Source organism: Neofelis nebulosa, chromosome 5 (genome assembly GCF_028018385.1).
Source record: "Neofelis nebulosa isolate mNeoNeb1 chromosome 5, mNeoNeb1.pri, whole genome shotgun sequence".
NCBI lineage: Eukaryota > Metazoa > Chordata > Mammalia > Carnivora > Felidae > Neofelis > Neofelis nebulosa.
Genome location: NC_080786.1, coordinates 48962347 through 48986402, shown reverse-complemented (window position 1 = coordinate 48986402; position 24056 = coordinate 48962347). Strand labels below are relative to the sequence as shown.

Here is a 24056-nt window from a genome sequence, read left to right as displayed (position 1 = left end):
TGCCAGCTACATTTCATCCCCAACTATTATGAGTAATTTTACACATAATAACTCATTTAATCTTACAACACTGTAAGGAAGCTATTATAGTCCAAGTTTTATGGATGAGGAAATTGAAGCTCAGACAAAGACGTTTGCCCAAGGTCACATGGATGGTAGGCGACAGAACCACTTGGCAAACAAGCTGGTTCTGTATCTATTCTTTAAAGAAGAAGAAGGAAAAGGAAGGGAAGAGGAAGAAGGAGAAAGAGGAGAGGGAGGGGGAGGGAGGGGGGAGGAGAAGAAGGTAAGAGAATATAAAGTTCAACCAAAATAGATTGGATCATAGCACCCTGGAGATTAAGGATGACCTAGCCATGCATCTATGTATATACACTAGCAAATTAGATTAATCAAATCAGCACACTGTATATGGAAAGGAACTTGCTTTCCTTCCCTTTATCACGGGGGAAACTAAGGTCCAGAAAAACAAAAATTTGCGCAGTATTACTAGGCTAATTTACGGATTACTTGGCAGTGAAATAAAGGCATTCTCTTCAATACTGTTTCAAAATATCCTTAATCACTTTGAAGTAGATACTGCAGGCAAGTTGCCTGTCATATACAGAGCCCTATTCTGAAAAGCCTCAAATGTCTTGATTCTCACAGACCCTTTCCGAACAGATAGATGAGATGTGTTACATATAGGTGATTATGCCTTATTTCATATGACTTTGCTAGTCCAGGATCATTGTGTGACCAAAGGGTATGTATTTCAAGAGCTGTGCCCTACAGGGTTGCTATCTACTGAGGAGTGACTGAAATATCTCAGGGGGACTTTAAAGGAAAGAGACATAGTTGACAGGTACAAATGCAGAGGGAAACAGAAAAAGCAAAAGCAGAAGTCTTGAGGCACTAGATTCTCTTGAGTAAGCCAAGGACTTGAGATAAAAATAAGGATTGGTGTCAGAATAAAATGAAACAGGAATACGGAGGCAAAGTTAAAGGAACAAGTCACTAGTCCTAGACTGCCCTAAGGTCAACATAGTGGCTTTAATATTACTAGGTTAGGGTACTTAAAATGCAGACCTGCTCTAGCAACATCAGAAACACTTGGGAAATGGTTAGGAGTGCAAATTCTCAGGGCCCGTGCAGATTTACTCAATCTAAAATGGGGTGGGGTGGGGGCCAGCAGACTGTGTTTTCAATAAGCACCCCAGATGATTCTGATGTGTTATAAAGTTCAAGAACCACAGCACTAGGTCAGTGCTGTATCCTGAATCACAGTCTGAATGACATTCCATTTCCTTACTTTCTTACTCACTCTCCCTAAATCCTTTAAAATAAAATCCTGCATCCTGGAGTAACCCGACAGTTTCTGTTCCTTGGAGCAATCTAATTAACACTCAGCTTCAAGTGTTGGAGAACTGTACATAATCAATTTTAATGAATTGTTTGAGCTTTAATTATTCAACTGATACTACTCTTTTGCATATTAAATTGTTCATTCATTAATTCAGTAAATATTTATTAATTGCTTGCCATGTGCTGGACAGTACATAGCAGTGAACTTGCAAAAAGTTCTGCTTTCATAGGACTAGATTATGGTAAGAAGAAACAGAAAATAAACAAATAAATAAAGCAGATATATCGGATAAGGGCTATGGGAAAAAATGAAGCAGCAGGGAAGGTGATAGGGTGTGTAGAGCAGTTTTTGTGATTTTAAAAAGGGTAGACAGGAAGGCATCTCTAAGGTGACATTTGAGCAAATTACCTGAAGGCTATTTGAGGCAAGGCTTGGTGATACTTGGGGGAAGGGAGCTTGTAGAGGCTTGTAGGAACAGCAAGGAGGCCAGCCTGGCTGGAGCTAAAGGAGTGAGGAGAGGCGCGGTAGGCAAAAATCCAGAGACACTAACAAGAGGCTAGATGGTTTAAGAGTTTACAAGGAATTGTAAAGACTTTGGGGTTCGTTTGTTATTTTTGTAAGGCGTGGGCATTTTATTTCCCCAGTAACATAAACCTCTGGGTTCTTTATTTAATAGGAATAAACTGCCTAGCTTGTTAACCAACATGCACAGTGTATTTGTGCCATTTGGGAATGCCAGATTGACCTAGCAGCTTTACAATCATAATTCCTGGCTGGCCCTGAAGAGAGTGATACCAGAAGAGGGGTCTAAGCTGTTCTAAAAGGGAGAATCAAAAAATAGATCTCTTCTGTCTGGAGATAGATGAATTCTGTTCAGCATTTTGAATAGTGACCTTTTCTGAGGTGAAAGTGACTCCACAGAGAAAACAATTCTCTTTGGGATAGTTTCTCATTAGGTTGGGAGGATGCATGTGTTGCTTTCTGAAACCATTTATTGCCAACTACACAGAAAGTTATATGAAAATGTTCGTTTGACTCAGATCTAAGACCTAAATCCATTTGAACAGATGTATCTAGACAGGAGTGACTGTAAATAGCACATTCCCTCATTGTACACTGTTCCACACATTTGCGGGTCAGCAACGAACATAGAACACAGCAGTCCCAGCCACGTGGAACTCACACTACAGAACAGGGAGGCAAAACACACACACACACACACACACACACACACACACACACACACACATAAACAACAAGTAGGCAAAGAGACAAGAGTGGTATGAAAAGGGAAGTAGACAAAGAGCGGCTTGTAGAAGTTGTGAATTTCTACTTTAGATTAACTGGTCATCTCTCTGAAGAGATGACATTTAAGTTAGAACCTAAAGGATGAGAAGCCAGCCTTGCAAAGATCTGGGGGCCAACAACAGTTTGAATAGTTCATGATCCACGATAATCCTTAACACCGATATTGTAATCTGTGGCTTTCACTTCGGTTTCACCTACATTGATTTGATTTTTGTTATCCTCACAATAATACTGTAGAGGATGTACAGTTGGTGTTATTTGGCCTATTTTGCAGGTGAGAAACTAGGCTTAAGAGAGGTCTAAGAGCTTGCCAAAGACAGGTTTTAGTAGATGGGCCTTGGCAATCATTTCTTCCTGACCCAGTTTGTTGCTACTGTGATTCCAAAGAAAATGAATATTCTCAAGTCAAGTAACACCAATGTCATGGAGAGGACAGAAAACAGGAACAAAATTACCTTTAGGTTTCAGTTATTTGTAAAAGATAAAGACAAATAATTCACCTGTAATTTTTTGACTATAGTTTTTCATTTAAAAGTTTTATTTTTGGTCATCTAGATTTGAGGGGTGATAATGCTCTTTTAAACTGCCTTTAAAATTTGCATTTTCCTTCTAATTTAAACAATAGACACTTAAATATTATTTACTGGATGCTGAAAGATTTAATAAGACTTTTTTTAAAGAGACGAAACCTACACAAATTTCTGCTACATTTTGACCTTACATATTCCTCATATGCATTGATTTTCAAAACAAATCCATGCATAATTTCTAAATCTAGGGCTACCAGGACAAGAATATATTTGATCAGAGATATCATTAAAGTTAAAAAAAAATTACAACTACAAATACAAATACAAACTATTATACTCTATTGATATTAGTATTAATATCTGTGCAATGGCAAGTTTCTCTTCAATTCCTAGAGGCCTGTATTATAGGAAAGACTATAGTTTTCCAAGGATTCTTTTGTTCCTTGGCCTTCTAACATCAACAGTATAAATAATAAGAAGATTTTTTTTCCTAGCTTTTCTAGAAATGTGCAGCTCTCTTTTTCATTTAACAATGATATGTTTCAGGGAACAAATTTAAGAAATATTCCTGTTATCTTTTCATGGGATGAGAAACTCTTTCTTTGTCTCATTGATTTTAGAGGACCACAATTTTAAGTTCAGCTGCCACACATGATGAGAAATATTTCTAAAACTTACAGAAACATAATCTTTTGAAATTATAGGATACAATGTTATCTTGTTTAACATTAAAGCTGATTTTACCACAGTGATCTATATTTAGTACATAATCTAGTACATAATAATAGACTGTTTGAAAGTCATCACACATAGCAGGAAAACAGAGGGATAATGACAAACATTGGTAGTGCTAAAATCAACAGTAGATGCAAGTTGTGATAATAACAGTATTACAGTAAAAGACAGTCTGTGCCTTCAGTTACAGCATACCAGGTACCAGGCTAAGCACTCTGCTTACATTATCTTATTTAATCCTAAAATCAATTCTATAACATAGGGACTTACAGTATTATTGTATCAATTTTACATGTGCAGAAACTGACTTGCAAAAGATTAAGCAACTTGCCCAAGGTCACATTTTTACGGAGTAGTAGAGCCAGCATACCATTCTGGCTCTGAAGCTGCCCTCTGTTGCAACTGTATAGTAATTCTGTTAAGGATATATGGCATCTTTATATACTAGTGCAGCAGCGTTCAAATGGTATCCCACAAAATACTAGTGAAGGTATATGGTATTTCATATCAAAAAGATTCCATGATCAAATAATCTTAAGAAACCTGGCATGTTAAAAATCTCTTCTTGCAGATTCACAATGCACATTATATGTGGAGGCCCAAAGAATTCCTGCAGTAAAGAATTCTAACCAGCATGTTCCAAATGTGTGTGAGTGAGTGTGTGTGTGTGTGTGTGTGTGTGTGTGTGTTATAACACTTCATGAATTACTAATGCAACATAGTTTGGGAAACACAACACTCAGATTTTTTGCCAATATCCCAGTATCTCTGATAGATGCAGAATAAATATTAAAATCCAATTAAAAACTTGCCACTAAAAAAAAACAACTATAGGGGCACCTGGGTGGTTCAGGTGGTTAAGCACCCAGCTTTGGCTCAGGTTGTGATCTCATGGTTCATGGGTTTGAGCCCCACATTGGGCTCGGTGCTGATAGCTCAGAGCCTGGAGCCTGCTTCGGATTCTGTGTCTCCCTCCCTCTGCCCCTCCTCCACTCACGTTCTGTTTCTCTCTCTGTGTCTCTCAAAAAATGAATAAATGTTTAAAAAATTTTAAAAAACACAGAAAATTTCCAACTGTTTTTCAGCTATAGCTATTGTCCCTACATCACCCATTTCCCACTTAGCAGCATGCCAGACAATGAATGCATAATATTCTATAGGACGTCTGCAAAATTAGGAAACATAGGACAAACTTAGTTTTGAACAATGTTAGTTTGATTTTCAAATGTCATGCTTATTATATTTTCAGATGGCATACTTCTGAAATTAAAGATATGAGAATAACTGTTCTTCTAATATTTCTAGACTTTTGGATGCCCTGTTACTATCGTGTATCAGATTACTCTAACCTGAGAATTACTGCTAATTAAGAAAACACGAAAAAACAAATAGCTTTACCAAAGCAAACCTCCCTCCAGTATGTAAAATGAGTTGCTGTTTATATTAGAGAGCTACCCACTGGAGGAAGTAGTCAAAAAAATGTTGACCCTCCTTATTAGGCATGATATACATATATATGTTCTTCATCACCCCATACCTAACTTCAGAGCACACCTTTGTGCCTCATTCCCTTTCTCTCCAAAGCATGCACTCTACATCTGCCAAAAGGGTCTTCATAGAATATCATTTCAATTATAGACTTTCAGGCTATATGTTACCAAATCAACATCTCCCAAAGTGAACTCCATAGAGTATAAGCTCCTCAAAATGCACATCCTAATTCAACAAAGAAAAATACTCCAGTCAAGAAAGTTAGAATTATCCTGGATTAAACAAAGTGAAACTGGTTTCTTTACTGTAAAATCTGTGTATTAAGAATCTATAAAAGGAGGACATATTGTTCTGAGGTTCTGAAAATATTCTGACCATGAAGACCTGTTTTCAAAGAGCATTTCATAGTCTCAGAATTTCTTAGAAGTCATTTGGAGAATTGCTGACCTGAAATAAGAAAAGCAAGTTCTTGTGTCTGGTTTCAAGGTCACCCTTGTTGTGCTGCATCCTATTATGTTTAACCTTATTTCCACCACTCTTGTTTCACAACCTTATTTCCCAATAACCACTCAGATGTTATTGAACATCTATTATATACTGTGCACTATGAAACACAATCCCTGCCTTCCAATGAGATAGACAGACCAAGAGGCAGGAATTGTACATAAAGATGAGTGCTCTGACAGAGAGGAATACTGAGTCCAATGGTAAGCATAGGCAAAAATCTAGCCCAGCCTTGAGAAAGCTTCTCAGAAGACGTATCATAAGGAATGAAGAAAGATGAGTGAGTCAGCAATGCGAGGATAACTAATGTTATCCTGAAATGTTATCCTGAAATTTCAGGCAAAAGGTATATGCAGAGAAATGAAATAGACCATGTAGGTTTGGGTACCATCAAATTGATCATATGGCAGTAATCTACTCTAAAGGGGCAGAGTGCAGAGCAATAGGTTGGACAGTTATACTGAAGGCAAATTTTGTTGGTCCTAGCATACATTCCTAAAGAATTTAGGGGTGCCTGGGTGGCTCAGGTGGTTGAGTGTCCGACTTCAGCTCCGGTCATGATCTCATGGTTGATGATTTCTAGCCCCACATCAGGCTCTGTGCTGACACTCAGAGCCTGGAGCCTGCTTCAGATTCTGTATGTCCCTCTCTCTCTCTGCCCCTCCCCTGCTCATATTCTGTCTCTCTCTGTCTCAAAAAATAAATATAAACATTATATTTAAATGTTTAATTTTAAAAAATGTTTATTTTTATTTAAAAATACTATTAAATGTTTATTAAATGTTTAAATATTTAAAAAAATAATTTAGATTTTATCCTATTGTATACTCAAGAGATTGGCAAAACCTTTTCTGTAAAGTATAAGAGTAAAAATTTTAGGCTTTGTGGGCCATATGGTCTCTGCCACAACTATTTCATGCCACCACTGTTGTGTAAAAGCAGTCATAGACAATAGGCAAACGAATCAATGTACCTGTGTTCCAATAAAACTTTATCAAAAAACAAGTGGTAGGCTAGACTTGGTCTGTGAGCTGTAGTTTGCCCTACCACCAACCCCAGTATAGAATGTTGTTTCTCAAAGTTTCATTTGGAGTCCAGCAGTGGCAGCAGAAAACTTGTTAGAAATGCAGAATCTCAGGCTGCCTTGCAGACCCACTGAATCTGAATTGTTTAATTGTATGTGCACATTCAAGTTCAAGAAGCACAACTGGTAAACACTCGATGGTTTCAAGCATAAAAATTATGTAATCAGCTTTCTTGCAGCTGCAACGTGAATCTTTCCAAATATTCCCCATCCAATATTTACCATATCTGCAAACCCTCAATACTGTTCAAGCCCCAGCTTTATCCAGCCATATCCCACCCATTTGCCCCCAACCTGAAATGATCACTTCCTTCTCTGATATCTTAGAGCACATGTTTCTTCACTTTTCTGTGAATTTTCATGGGTCATGAGATGCTCAAGAATAAGAGCTATATCCATACATTTGTAATTCCCACAAAGCCTACCAATGAAATACATGGAAGAAAAAATGTATTCCAAAAAAATGTGCCAGTTTAGTAACTGGTGTTGATAATTTAGACTGGGGCTACAGAGCTATTAACTATGGTACTGGTACTGCCTTAGGGGACATGGTTTCATATTCCACAGAAGACATCTATCCTTGGGCTGGGAAGTTCTCTAAAAAGTGTACCTCTAAGCTAGATGCAAGAGGGCTGGGTCAGAGGAAATGTATGATACAGAACAGACTCACTAAAAAAATTTTTTGGGGTGAGGGGGCATCATCTCTAGATATTTCCTTAACTCTTAAAAGTCTGATCTTCAGAAATACCCACCAAACTTTGTTTCACCATATCAAGAGGTCTGTGTAGTTCCAAATCAAAGCCCTAAAATATGGTTTGATTCACTTGAGGCATTTATGGAATTTGTTATAATCTTGCTACCATCAATCAAAGGTATCCAGTATTCCAGGGTAATCTCATTTTCTCCTGGTTGGTAAAGGAGGTTGGTAGCTAAAGTTGACCCTGAAGGCCTCATTCACACAACCATGGGCCACTCTACATAAGTTATTCAAGACAATATGTATGCTGGAATACTCAAGACTTAGGATGCTTGCTAACTCTCTCTCTGGGCAGGCAAGAATACCCTCTGGGATAATTTACCAAAACCAAGTTTCTGGGGACCAGGGCTAGGAATGGAGAACAATGGTGGTCCATGGGCTGTAGAATGTAACACCTAAGAGGAAGAACTGAAAGAGAGACTATCTAAGGGTAAAACCAGAATCAGAATGCCTCTCTTGTCCAGTACAAAAAATCTGCATAGTTATAGAAGAACCTGGAACAATATAGCAGAGCAATCACATGACTAAGGGAAAGTGGAAGGCAGAGCCAGGAGTATTTCCCAGAGGTATGGGAATATAACTACAGGACTTTACGGGGTGCCAGAAACCTTTCCTATGGAAGAGAAACTGTTACAAATATGCATAATTTTGGAACAACAGGAGTTGGTCTAAGTTGAATATAATTCACTTAGTTCCATAGAGCAGAAGATGAAGAGGATAAATGTCAGTCTTTACCCCACAGTTTCCTCTATATAATGAACATCACGATATTTTTAAAAACTTTTGCATGAATGGTTTTGGGGAGATTTATATCCATTAATTTTTAAAAGGAAACAGTTTTAAAGTCCCTTCTCTGGCCAGCTAAACCCTTCCTCATGCTCATCTAGAATGAGGATTGGCACTAAAGCATAGAGAAATCCCAACAGAATTGTGATCTGGCAGCCACAGTTCAATTTAATGACTAAATATTATCAGGTTTTCTTCAAAGAAATGCCATTAGGGAGGCATTAGAAAAGCAATGGTTTAGCATTTCAGAAACTGTCTATGAAGATGGTACCATAAATCACAGTAATGGAATAAAAGTTAACTTTGAGCACTTACAATATACTAACCCTCAGCATTCTATAAAGATGATCTCATTGTTTTCTCACAAAACCCTTTTAAGTGACAATGTACTCCCCATTTTGTAACTGAGGAAACTTAAATACCAAGCAGCAGGTTCACACAGAGCCATTCTGACCCTCTGCTTTTAGCCAACACAGAATGGCGCCCCACCATGCTGTGTGCCCAACAGCCAACAGAATCCTGTCTTCTTAAGTGATCACTTGTCTAATATAACACAACATCATCAACAGTACAAAAGATTGTTTGAGAAATTCCCATTTTATGAACAGTTTCACTGAAATAAAATACTTTTAACTAAATTTACAAACTTCCAAATATCAATGAGATTTTTTTCTCACAAAACCAGCCTTAGTGCTCTGACTTATAAGCTGGTTTGTTTTCGTGTTTATAATGGAGATAGGCCTAAATGTTTCTCTAAATATAACATATTTCCATCAATTATCTTTAGATTTCTTCCTGTAAAAAAGGAACTAAAAGATTCCAATAATACTGAATTTAATTAGCATGCAATAATTTATTGAACATTTCAGCATTTTAGCCCACAGTTTCGATGTGAACGTTTAAGACTAGAATATAACAAACCTCAATGAAAAATAAAGATGAATTTACTGAAAATATAGCAACTAATTGATGTAAACATGGTAAATATTAACTATTAACTAAAGAAGCTCATTTTTAACAGAATTTATTTATTTATTTATTTATTTATTTATTTATTTATTTATTTTTTGAGAGAGAGAGAGAGTGCACACGAGTGCAACTGAGGGAGAGAATCTTAAGCAGGCCCCACACTGAGCACAGAGCCCAATGTGGGGCTCGATCTCACAACCGTGAAATCATGACCAATGAATGAGCCACCCACACACCCCAGAATGAAAATTTTTTATTCCCTATAAAAATCCACAGGGAAAATTGTTGAGAAATGTTATTTATTAAACAAAAGTGACTATTTTTAACAATAGATGTATATTTACTTAAGTATATTTACTTAAGTTATCCTTAAGAAACATAGAAACTACAAAATTCTGTGTACCTATACTGATTTACAAATCTTGCTTGCTTTTAAAAAAAAACTACTTTAAAACAGCTGTCTTATTCCTTTCAAATCAAACTCTCCTTAATTGTATAGTCCATCTTTTATAAGTTATTTTATTTCTATAAGCTCTGAATGTAAGAGAAATATGGATCATATAATAAAGATGTTTACTGTTAAGTATGTGTACAAAGTCCTTGGGATATTTTAATGAGCTTTCAAGATGAATAAACTAAGTTACTGAGTATAAATTATGTCACTTGTATTTGTTCTTTTACATACATTACCAAAGAAACTGTATGATACATATTGTTATGTCCATTTTATAGAGAGAAAGCTAAGTGACCTACTTACCTAAAGTCACACAGCTAGTAAATAAAACTCAAATTACCATTTGGTCATTTTGCTTCATATTGCAAATATTTCTGCATTCTTACTGACCTCAAGAAGAAATTTCTATATCAAATAGGTCTACAAGAATCTAGAGTAAAATGACAATGAAGTCAGAAGAAATGATAATGATGTTGATGCTATTTAAAAGCTTATTATGTGCCAGTCATTATGTTAAGCATTTTATATGCATCATTTCATTTAATCTTAAGACTATCATACGAAATAAGTAGTTTGACTATCTCCATCTTATAAATAACAGACAAAAAAGTTAAAAAACTGTCTCACTTCAAAATTAAATATCTTAATCTCCCCAGAATGAGACATGAAAGTGTACCAGGGAGATTTGTCAAATTAATTTTATATTGTACATTATAAACCCATTAAATTTATGGTTATGAAGCCTACATAATAATGGGAAATACTTGTGATAAGGTAAAGTTCAAAGTAGGGTATACATATCTAAATGTGCTACATTTTTACAACTATATAAAAACAGGCTTAATGAAAACCTAGAAGAAACATATATGGTTGGAAGAACTCCAGAATGGTCTTTAATGACCTATGCCCTTGATGAAACTATGAATAGGACAGAATTTCACTCCTATGATTATATGACAAAAGGGTTTTTATAAATGTAATTAAGGTTTCTAATCAGTTGAGTTCATCAAAAGGAAGACTATTGAAATTCATTATAATCAGATAAGCTGAGTCTAGAGACAGAAGATATTCTCCTGATGGCCCAGTAGAAAGCAAACATCTGTGTTGTGAACTATCTGTGGAAACCATGTGGCAGGGAACTGTGGGCACCCTCCAGTAGCTGAGAATGGTTGTTGGATGACAGCTAGTAAGAAAATGGGACTCTTCATCATATAGCCACAGAGAACTGAATTCTGACAACAACCTTAAAGAGCTTGGAAGAGGACCTTGAACTCAAGATTAGAACTGTAGCCTGGGACAAAACCTTGATTATAGCCTTCTGAGACATGAACAGAGGGGCAGTTAAGCTGTGTCCAGGCCCAAAACTAACTTCAGTTTTTTTCATCTGTAAATGGGGTTTAAAAGAGTGTCTACCTCATAAGGTTGTAAGGATTAATTAATTGATTCATGTGAATTGCCTGAAACAATGGGTTTGAATTATATATTGTTAAGGAGGAAAACACTCCAAAATTTAGTAGCTTAAAGCAACAACTATTGGTCATCTCATACTTTCTAGGTGAGGAATCCATATGTAGTTATCTAGGTCCTTTAGTTTAGGGTCACTTCTAAGGCTGCAATCAGGATGTTGGCCAGAGACATTCAGTAAAGGCTTGACTGGGGAAGAATCAGCTGCCAAATTCACTCATGTGGTTGTTGGCAAGATTCAGTTCCTCTCAGAGTGATGAACTGAGAAATTCACTGGCTTTTGGCTACAGGCCACCCTTAGCTCCCTGTCACGTGAGACTTTCACAGAGCAGCTAACGAATGACATCTTGCTTCATCAAGGAGATCAAACAACAGAATGTGAACACAATGGAACTCATGTTCTCTTTGTAACCTAATCTCAGAAGCGAGAGCTAGACACATTTGCTATATTCTATTCATTAGAAGCACAGTACAAAGTCCAACCCATAGTTAAAGCGGGGCATTATACATGGACATGAATACCAGCAGGCAGGAATCGTTAAAAGGCATCTTAAAAGCCTGATGCCTGAAACAGTAGTTCTCAGTAAGTGTTAGTTATTATTGGTATTATTAAGTGCTTGTAAGAATAAGCTAAGCACAGGGGTGCCTGGGTGGCTCAGTTGGTTAAGCATTCAACTTTAGCTCAGGTCATGATATCACAATTAATGAGTTCAAGCCCCACATCAGGCTCTCTGCTGTCAGCACAGAGCCTGATTTGAATCCTCTATCTTCCTCTCTCTGCCCCTTGCACTCACTCTTTCTTTCTCAAAAATAAATAAATGTTTAAAAAAAAGAATAAGCTAAGCACAACAAAATAATTGCAAGATGGCCTTAATGAATGTTTATTGAGTACTGTGTGCTAGATACTATTTTAAAAAGTAAGCTCCAAAGATGTATGGGGCATGGATACTTATCTTTCAGGGAGTTCATAGCCTTAATGAAGCAGAAAAACTCCTATTTGATGTGATGGAATAGGTATAAGATTCAGTGGGGTTACAAAGAAAAGAGTAAATGGTCACCTTAAGGAATGAGGTGATGCTTGACCTAATTCATGAGCAATAAGCAGTGTTAGCAAAATTTGGAAAGAGCAATCCAGGCAAGATAAAGGTATGGATAAAGATAAGAAGGGGCAAAAAAACCCATGACACATTTGGGGAACTAATGCTTGGCCAATATGATTGGAGAGTAACAATAAATAAGTCTATAAGGAAAGCATAGATTTCCAAATGACAATTCTTTCCGGATCAAATAATTATAGTTTAGCTTTGAATGTGAAATATGAAGATTTAGAGGTGATAAGTCTAGGTGTAGAAGCTGAGGGGCAGTCACAGGTATCTAGCTGAGGGGGAATACATCTGAGCTGGAGAGGTAGATTTCAGCATCATCAGAAATCAGATGTTAATTGGAATCCTGGGAATAGATTAAGTCATCTGGAGAAAGTATAGAGAATAATTAAAGAGTAAGCCTGTCCTAGGAAACTTAGGAAAACAAAATTTAAAATGCAGGATAAAAGCACAAAAAAGAAAAAAGAATAACCAGAGGGATAGAGAACAATCAGGAAAGCGTGATGTCTTAGACGTTAAGAAAGTCAGGATGCTCAAGAAACAGAAAGTGGTCAATGATGTCAAATGACACAGAGAGATCAGGAGTAAAATGTGGATGGTCAAAAGAAATCCATTTACCACACAAGAAAAAGGTCAATTATCAATTCATACCAAAATTCTTATATCCATCAACTCTCTGTAATCACTATTAATCATTCTTCATTTCCAAATGCACACACTGAACTAGGTAACACAGCTAGTGGGTGGTGGAGCCAATACTTGATTCCACAGTTTTCAGATCCCAAAGCCCAGTTGTGAACTCTAAACATAAAGTTTGGGTAAAGTTATTACAGTAGGTTAAATGGTTCCTCCCCAAATATGTCCACATCCTCACCTCTGGGACCTATAATTATTACCTTATTTAGAAAAAGCATCTTTGCAGATGTAATTAAGAATCTCAAAATGAGAATATCCTGAATTATCCAGGTTGGTATCAAATCCAATGGCAACTGTCCTTAAAAGAAACACAAAGAGGAGAGACACACAGAGAGAAGAGGCGACCATGTGAAGACAAAGAAGTTGGAGTGATGCAGTGACAAGCCAAGGAATGCCTGGGGACACCAGCATCTGGAAGAGGCAAGGAAAAATTCTCTCCCAGAAATTTTAGCAGGGAGCATGGCCCAGCCCACATTTTGATTTCATATTTCTAGCCTCCAGAATTATGAGAATAAATTTCTGTTGTTTTAAACCACCAAGCTTATGGAAATTTGCTATGGCAGCCTTGGGAAATTAATGTACTTGGTATCTTAGCTTGGGGTGCTATTAAAAACATCATAGCTAGGGGCGCCCAGGTGGCTCAGTTGGTTAAGCATCCGACTTCGGCTCAGGTCATGGTCTTGCAGTTTGTTGGGCTCTGTGCTGACAGCTCAGAGCCTGGAGCCTGCTTCTGATTCTGTGTCTCCCTCTCTGTCTGCCCCTCCCCTGTTCACGCTCTGTCTCTTAATAATAAATAAACGTTAAAAAAAATTTTTTTTAAATACCATAAACTAGATGGCTTATCAACAACAGAAACTGATTTTCTCACAGTTCTGAAGGACAGAAGTCTAAGAACCTGGTATCATCATGATCAGGTTCTGGTGAGAGCCCTTTTTGAGGCTGTAGACAGCTAAGGTCACCTTCTATCCTCACATAGAAACAGTGAAGAGCTCTTTGAGGACTGTTTTTGCAGGGGCACAAGGGGCCCCTGGGGGGCGCAGTCAGTTAAGCCTCCGACTCTTGATCTCAGCTCAGGTCATGATCTCGCAGTTCCTGAGTTTGAGCGCCCCATTGTGCTCTATGCCACCTTGGGATTCTGTCTCTCCTTCTCTCTGACCCATCCCAGCTTGTGTGCATGTGTGCTCTCTAAGTAAATAAATAAACTTAAAAAAAAATTTTTTAACAAAAAAACAAAACAAAACAAAACAAAACAAGGGCACTAATCCCATTCATCCAGCCTCTAACCTCATGACCTTATCACTTCCCAAAGGCCCTACCTCCTAATACTATCACACTTGGCAGTAAGTGTTCAACATACGTATTTTGTGAAGACACGTTCAGTTCAAAACAATTGGTAATGGTGTTTTTTGTTTGTTTTTTGTATTTGTTTTATTTGGGGGGGGGCATATTTTAGAAGAATCATTCTAAGGAAAAAGGAATTTGATTAATCAAGTGAACCATTTTAAAATAAAAATTTCTTGATTATTTCTATTTAAAGGGCCATTGCCATGCACATTTTTTAGAGGAGCAAGGTGGTCTTACCATTAGAACTTAATGTCTATCACTGGTGTAGCAAAACCTCATAATAAGCCATCAAAACAATGGCTTTCAATTAAAGCTTTTGATTATAATAAATAACAAATGCTTCCAGAAAAGCAGAATATTTTTTAAAAATATTTCAGTACTTTACAGGAATAATCAGCTGCGTCCTTTTAAATCAGATTTAACCAAAATGTTTCCAAAAAAATTATTTTATCCAACAATATTGAGATGTTCTAGCATTATGCAAAACTGACTTAGTTTGACTATTAGAAAGTATGTTGGTGATCCAAGCTAAGAAGTAGTTAAGTGGTGATCACCAACCAAAATTTTCCCAATGTCTCAAACTCAAGAGTTCTAGCATTTAATTTTTCAAGTTTATCATAACTTCTTTTTCCTGTGTCAATGTGTTTTCAGTGATGGGACACCAAAGATAATATATTATCTTCTCCAAAGGTATTTTAGAGACCTCATTAGTACTCTTTTCACCAGATTCATAAAAGATAAATGATTCTGCATTGTATATGTGGCTTCATTCCCTTTTACTATTTGACATTATGACAGATCTGGATTTTAAGCATCATAACTCACTCAACCTAATTATGCCCTATTTTATAGTTTGCTACATTATATTTGAAAAGCACATTACTCATTGTAGTCTGAAAACTTTCATGGGATAAATGTGAATGTATTAATTTAGTTAATAATGCTTCAAGCAAAGTAAAGATTAAAATTGACATTTTCTCTGACTGCTAGAACACACATTATGGCAAACAAATGAAATTACTTATTTTGAAGTCATGTTATACTAATTTTATTAGTATATTAATATACTATAGTATATTAGTATACATTTTTATTCATATATATACTAATTTTATTTAGTAATTTCTTCCGAATATCCAACAAGTAGTTAGATAAATATCAGAAATTATATTTTGTTTTAATGCAACATAAAGTAAAAAGGAATATGAGATGGGATAGATGCATGAAAAATAAATACATTTTTACCCTCTTAAGGCAATTTCAAGACAGTGTAGTGTTAATAGAAAGACTATGAACCTTTTATTCAGGCAAATATGATTTTCAATCTCCGCTCCACCACTAACTAGCTGAGTGATACATCATATAGCAATTAACCTCTCTCAGACTTTATTCTCATCTGCAAAATGAAAGAGTACCTACTACCTTCTGGGCCACTCTGAAAATTAAATGCAGTAAGTGAGTAAGGTATTAATAGCGACTGACAGATAGTAAACAATCACTACCTGATTGATATTGTTATTGTTGTTGTTGAATCTACCTTTATCATGTGAAGTGTTAAAAGGGCAACCACATGATTTGTGAATCTTCCTAGATAGGATATCATTCCTTTTCTTATCTCTTCTCAGATTCTGCTACCATTTCTTTCTATATTCATTTCATTACTTATATGTTCTATTACAAAGAATTAATCACAACTTTGAGATGTCTGGTAAAACTGACTGTGTAATTATCATGTGTCTTCTTAATGTTTTTAGGCAATCAAGCTCACTTAGGAAATATGGAGTCCATAATGAATGAAGAATGACAAACTTAGGAAATGCTTCCTCAGACATTTTCCTTTTGTCTGATGTGAGGCAATGATCAATTTTTTGTCCCTCTTCATGTACAATTAAGTATGCAAATACAATTCAAAGTCTCAACTGCAGATTTAGTCAGATTATGTTTTTAAAAGCAGTCTTTATTTTTGAGAGTTACATACTGAAATATTTATAGTGTCTTGCAAATCAGAGTTGCCCAATAAATAGTGGTTATTATAATTATATGTTTGACCAGGGAAACATCTCAAATTAGTACTGCTGAAAAGACAAAGTAGAATCTTCTTGGAAATGTGGTAAATTAAGATTATACCAGAAGCATCATTGCTGCACACAACAGAGAAATAATTCCCCAAAAGGAAAATTGGGGTGTTTCACCACAGGTAAGAGAATGAATGCTGGGTAGCAAAAAAACAAATATCTACCATATTAAGAAAATAGGAAACTTTTTTTTTAGTTTATTGAGAGAGAGAGAGAGCGTGTGCATGCACATGAATGTAAGAAGCACACAGAGAGAGGGAGAGACAGAATCCCAAGCAGGCTCCATGCTGTCAGCACAGAACCCAACACAGGGCTTGATCCCACAAACCATGAGATCATGGCCTGAGCTGAAATCAACAGTTGGACACTCAACCAACTGAGCCACCCAGGCACCCCAGAAACTTTTGTTTTAAACCTTGTGTGTAGTTTTATATAAACTAAGGATATATATAAAAAGATAGAGTAATGTTGCCTTTTAAAAATCTCAGTTACATCCTAAATCAAAACTATATTTCTACCCATGCCTTACTCTTCTGCATGGCAGAGCAAAGCATTAAACAGACACTATGAGTGTTCATACTTTGCCTGTCCATCCATCCCCTGTATGCATATGCATGTGATTGGGCTAAGAGTGTAAAATTTACCCCAAAAAGAACATTGAATCAAGTAGTATCTTTGGGCTTTTACACTAAGCTTGGGCATAAGAATTAGTTATATACTGACAGAAAGGAACATATTGAGACAACATTTTGACCAAAATATGATCCATGTATTTAAGAAGACAGAAATGTATCACTGCATCACAAATTAACTTAAATATTAGTTTATTTAATGATCCTGAAGTATAGGAACCTAGATTTAGACTGACTCTGTGGCAGCTTAATAGCAAAAAAAAAAAAACAAAAAAAAAAAAAACAAAAACAATGGATAATGGCCACCATTTTGTTCTTGGCTTATTTTCTTGAGATTATTATAGTCAAAAGTGTCACTTGGATTCAGATCTTGACAAAGGGCCTTCTTCACTCTCATTCTCCTTGAAATACAATTCAGAAGACCAATAACCTATCTTTCTGGATGGTTATTATTATTATTGAGCAGTACAGAGGATGCAACAAAGATCTAGTAAATAGTCACCTCTCACTTTTTTTTTAATGTTTATTTATTTTTGAGAGAGAGAGAGAGAGAGAGAGAGAGAGAGAGAGCTCGAGTGGGGGAGGAGCAGAGAGAGAGGGAGACAGAATTCGAAGCAGGCTTCAGGACCTGAGCTGTCAGCACAGAGCCCGACACGGGGCTTGAACTCATGAACCTAAAGATCATGACCTGAGCTGAAGTTGGACACTCAACCGACTGAGCCACCCAGGCGCCCCGTTACCTCTCTCTTAAGTGTTGAATAAGTCCCTTTTAGGGGTAGTTGAAAAGTTTATAATAAGAAAACAAAACAGCTTTATGATTTTTTTTTATGTGTCAGAATCACTTTGAGAACTTGTTATAAATATAGATGCCTGTGCTCCTTCTCCAAGAGATTCTGATATGTTGTGTTTGGTGTGGGGCAGCTTGTGAATTATTATAAAGGTCTCTAGTTGATTTTGATACACATAAAGTTGGAAAATCACTTGAATAAAATATAAATCAACATGCAAAAAAACCCTTAAATTTCTACTCAAAGATTTAGATTATATGTAATTGTGGTTAACTCTAGTCAGAGCTCACAACAATTTAGAGTTTTAAGTTGAGATTTAAAAAATACACATCATTGGGGTACCTGCATGGCTCAGTTGGTTAAGCATCCAACTCTTGATCTTGGCTCAGGTCATGATCTCATGAGTTTGTGAGTTTGAGCCCTGCTATGCACTGTCAGTGCAGAGCCTTCCTGGGATTTTCTCTCTCCCTCTCTCTCTGTCCCTTCCCTGATTGTGGTCTCTGTCTCTCTCTCAGAATAAATAAATTAAATTTTAAAAAATTTTCATAAAAATATACACATCATTAGCTTCTTCCTCATGTCAATTTGAGAATGTGTCAATTTCTCACAATTTATACACAATTTATATAAAATTTCACTGCCAAAGTTAGAGGATGTTTTAAATGGTATGCTTTTTTTTAAGTTTATTTATCTGATAGAGACAGAGTGAAAAGAGGAGGGGCAGAGATGGAGGGAAATTGAATCCCAAACAGGCTCCTTCTGCACTGATAGCACAGAGCCCAACGTGGGGTTTGAACTCACAAAACTGTGAGATCATGACCTGAACTAAAATGGAGAGTTGGACGCTTAACCAACTGAGCCACCCAGGCACCCCTGAATGGTATGCTTAGTATCATAAATACATCCCATTACTGAAAGACCACAATTCACTCCACTATGCACATATAAAGTGTATCTGACTATAATGAAAAGAATCAAAACCTAAATATTTTAAATTATGTTCATATAGTGACTTACAACATCCAGTTCTGGAAAACATGTCAACTTTTTTAGATGTTAAGATTTAAAAAGCTCTTAATTTCTTTCAGAAGGCAGTTTGTATCCAAAAATCACTACAGGGGCACCTGGCTGGCTGAGTAGGAGGAGCGTGCAGCTCTTGATCTTGAGGTGGTGAGTTGGAGCCCCATATTGGGTGTAGAGATTACTAAAAATAAATAAACTTTAAAAAAAAAATCACTACAGTGATAATTACATTAGCAATGATGATGTGTAAGTTTCTGTTTGCTGAAATCCTCACTAAAGAATTGTTCAATGGGGCACCTGGGTGGCTAGGTCGGTTAAGCGTCCGACTTCGGCTCAGGTCATGATCTCACGGTTTGTGGGTTCGAGCCCCGCGTCGGCTATGTGCTAACAGCTCAGAGCCCGGAGCCTGCTTCAGATTCTGTCTCCCTCTCTCTCTGCCCCTCCCCTGCTCACACTCTGTCTCTCTCAAGAATAAGTAAACATTAAATGCCTGCTTGGCATTCTCTCATTCTCTCTCTCTCTCTTTGACCACCCCCCAAAATAAGTAAATAAGCTTTAAGAAAAGGAGGGAGGTGATAGAGTATGGAAAAGTGGTTAAGCCAGTGGTTCCTTTTTTAAAAATTTTTTTGGATGTTTATTTATTTTTGAGATGGGGGAGGGGCAGAGAGAGGGAGACAGAATCCAAAGCAGGCTCTAGGCTCTGAGCTGTCAGCACAGAGCCGGACATGGGACTCGAACTCACGTACCACAAGATCATGTCCTGAGCCAAAGTCGGACACACAATGGATTGAGCCACCCAGGTGCTCCAAGCCAGGGGTTCTTAAAGCAGAGTACCCAGGAAGAAAGCATAAGCATCTCCTGGGAACTTTGTAGAAATATAAATTCTCTGACCTCACTCCAGACCTTCTAAATCAGAACTCTGGATATAGGGCCCAACAATCTATGTTTAATAAGCCCTCTAGGGGATTCTGATGCATGCTAAAATTTGAAAAGCACTTAAAGCTATTGGTTCCCAAACACAGCTGCACATTGAAATTGCCCGGGAAGCTTAGAAAAAGAAAATTCCCACCCCAAAGATTCTGGTTTAATTGGGCCAGACTCTGACCCAAATACCAGAATTTTTAAAAGTTCCCCTCAGGTGATATCAATGAGTGTCCAATTATGATAGACTGTTGGTTCTGGTTGGGGAGACTCAGTGGATAGTGATGATACTTATCAAAGAAAAGGGGAAGCTTTAAAAGAAAATCTGCTGCCATTTTCCTGGCCTGTTTTCTGTTGAATCCCAAAATAAGCACACCAGATTTTATCTAAAAATCTTTCTATAGTTTACTATAGGCAAACAGACAAAAAAATAACATAAATATCAAAATATGGACACATTACAATTGCATCAAATCTTTAAAAGTTCTCATAGCACCCTTTTCATTCTCTGAATCATTTCTTAAACTAATTTCCAGAAGCTCTAATGTCCTTCTGTTCTCTTCCCCTTTTTATTACTAAACACGGAATTCATCAGTGCTCCCTCTTCATTTAGTCCACATCCTTAACATAGTAGCTAGGCACACAGGTTACCTGGGTGCAAATCCTAAATTTCACTACTTAGTAGCTCTGTGGGCTTAGGCAATTTACTTAACTTCTCTGTGCCTGTTTCTTCATCTTTAAATGGGAATAACAATAGAACCTACCTCTTAGGGTTGACTGAAGATGGAATGAATTACCAATTGTAAAGTTCTTAGAATAGTGCCTGGCACATGGTTAAGTGTTGTGTATTTGTTAAATAAAAATTTTAAAACTTGGTTTGGAACATCTGATGTGAATCATAAGGCATTCAAGGGCTTCCTAGTATGAGGGAGGTGATTTGCATCAAGTAAGCCTCACCTGTGCTCCAGGAAACACAACATTATTATAACTCCTGTAACTAGACTGCCAAGTCTTTGAAGACATGTGCTATGGATTATCCATTTTTGTATCTCCACTTCCTAGCACGATGTCAGGCCCACAGGAATTGCTCAATAAATATTTGTTAAATAAATGAACTAATGATGGATTATTCATTTCATTCATTGATTTTTACTCTTTATAGAAAATAAGATTTCAAATGATATCTTCTAAGAGGAAATAAACAGTTTTGAGATGGTGGTTTAAGCCAAAGTGTCCCTAGCTGGAGGCAAAAGACAAACAGGACTACATTACACATCCTCCCTCATTCATATCTAGCCATAAATCAGGTGGGTCTGGACCTGCAGAAAAATCTATCAGAGATATGCTGGGAGGGAGAGAGGCAGGGAAATGAGGCTGGACAGACCTCATCTTCTTCTTCCTGGAAGAAGAGGAAGAAAAAAAAGGCTTAGAGCACCAGAAAGTCATGTCTGAAGCAGTTTCCACAGGCCTAGCAGAATCAGGAAAGTTCATATTCTTAAAATTGCTGCCAAAGAAATTAAAGCATTATTTAATTCTTGATGGACTTGGAATCAGGGCCAGCTCTCCATTAGCTCGCTCCTGACCTTAAGTGAGTCACTTAGCCTCTCTGAGACTCAGTTTCCAACTCTCCAAAATAAGGCGTTGACTAATGATCCAAAAGGTCCTTTACAGCTGTGCAGTCCTTTGATTCTAACAGCAGATTGAGACTTTAAGCTCTTCCAAGGAAAAATAAAAATACTTTCCTTTAAAATTCATGGGGCTATTTCAGGGACCCTGTATCTTTTGTCTGCGTTTAATAATACTGACTACTCTTAAAATTCATCCTGTGTTTTAAACTTTTATTTATAATGACATGGACTGACACTCAGTTTAGGATAATTACCAAAAAAACAGAGCTTAATGCACTAGACCACATTTATTTTTAACTTTGAGTCACCCATCACAACTAGGTAATAGCAAAATGCTATGAAATTCCTAACAGTCTGTAAAGAGTCTTTGTAAAAACTAGCTTGAAAATATCACAATACTGATTTAGTTCTTAAACAATTTATTAGTAAAATTTAAAAAGCTGTACTCATCATCTGGATTATAGTTGCTCTCTAGACTTACAAAAAAAAAATCAATCACTAACTCTGGAGTAGGTAGGTAAGAAGAATGAGTCATGATTCTGTGACTTCTATGCTTAGATGCAAATTGCACATAACACATATAGGGATTTGTGTCAAACTCAGATTTAAATGGTGGAAACTGATTTATCTATTTACTTGAATTACAAAGTCTCAGTGCCTGTAGGCAATCAATCTTACTCTTTGCAGAAAGACATCAGATATTTGAGATTTTTACCACAAAGCCTACTATGCCCTCAATGTGCTAGCTCTGATTATTCTTACATGAAATCTCAGTTGGGAAAAGTTCACCATACTAGCCATCTTGATAGCTTCAGAGAAACACTTCATTAGATTCTAAAACACTCAAGCCATTCCTCCAAAGCACAGACAAACCTCCAGAGTCTCCTTCAAAAATTACTCACAACCCAACTACTACTGGGGCCATAAAATGCACAGCCTCAGAACCACAGAGTTAAGGCAGAAACAAGTTCTTTATTCTGCTAATTCCATAAGGAATATTTTTCCATGTTATCAAAGTCTCTAAAGCCCCATAAAATATTATGTTCCTGTCAACACTGACTTCAGATAAACACTCCAAACATGAAAGCAGTTCCCAGAAACTGAAAGTTCTTTCTTTGACACATAGCTGGGGCTTGTCATTCCCAATCCAACATTCATCCATTCATCATGTTGAGTATTTCTAAGCATCTAAAAAGTTCATGCCATGTATTAATTTATCACTAGTTTTGCCAATTTGTGCATGACAAGTCTTTTGTGTAAGAGTGAGACATTTAGCTGGTGAGTAAATCTAGCATCTCAAACTCTACAAATTTTGTTGCAATCTATTTGTAATCACAGAAACATTGTTCTTTATTTAAAGTGTTCTCTGAAACAGAGTCAAATGTTCATGATGGTGACTAAAATGCAGAGAATTAGGAGCTTCCCAAAAAGAGATAGTTCTTGACCAGAAAAAAAAATTTCTATGAGGGAAATTATATGCCATTGTAATTCCTTGTACACACTGAAATAGTCTGAAATGTTGTAAATGTTAAAGGTCTGTTATCATATGCAAAAGGCAAGTGACAATGAATGCTGGCAAATATTTGTGAATTCAACTATACTTTATTGAGAGTAAAGATGATCACAACATGGGTGAAATTTCTTAGTTAACTGTAAGTCACTTTACAAATAAAAATATTAAAAGTAATATAGAAAAAAAGTACTGATGCATCCTCATTTTAAGGATGCTGGAGTGTAATAAAGGATAAAGAGTCCATTTCTGTAATTCTTCTGAGAACACAAAAAGTTCTAATTATATTTTGCCTCCATACCATTTCTGTTTCCACAAGTTCCTAAAAGAAAATTCTGTGTCTGGAAGAACTACGTAAGAAACAAGAAGAGAGACACACAAACAGGGACTGAGAGAAGGGGAGGGAAGGAGAGAGGGAAAAATCTGAAATCACTAAAGAACTAGATTTATATATTACATGTATTTAATGGTAGGTAAGTGGCACTACCAAAAGAATATTTTATAGTCTCATAGCACGCTTGTCATCTTCAATACAGTGATGGGAGTTGTATGTTGGTTATCGGCTAGGTTAACAGTAAAAACTCTCTTATAGGGCTATGTTTTAGAGAGATGAGTGTATTTTATTGGTTTTATTAATCAAATACAAACTGGCCTGCAACTTACTACTTTAATGTCTGTCCTAAAATATTGTAGGACAAGTTTAAATTTACTGATAACTTCCACATCTCAATACTGAAAGCCTGCATTTTTGTTTCTAAAAATGATTACTTTCTTTAAAAAGATCCAAGAAATGGATCCTAGAATCATGGATTTTTCAGAATGGAGAGAGGCTTTCAATGTCACTCAGCCTAACTGCCAATTGGAATTATGAATTATCTTGGAAACGTCCCGGGCCAGTGAGAACCTGCA

The 24056-nt window shown here is 36.6% G+C and overlaps 1 long non-coding RNA gene across 3 annotated transcripts in view; it reads right to left on the bottom strand.

Moving 5' to 3' along the window:
- LOC131512050 (uncharacterized) overlaps positions 1–24056 on the bottom strand; it is a 349282-nt gene that overhangs the window by 226815 nt on the left and 98411 nt on the right. The gene's annotated exons all lie outside the window — the stretch shown is intronic.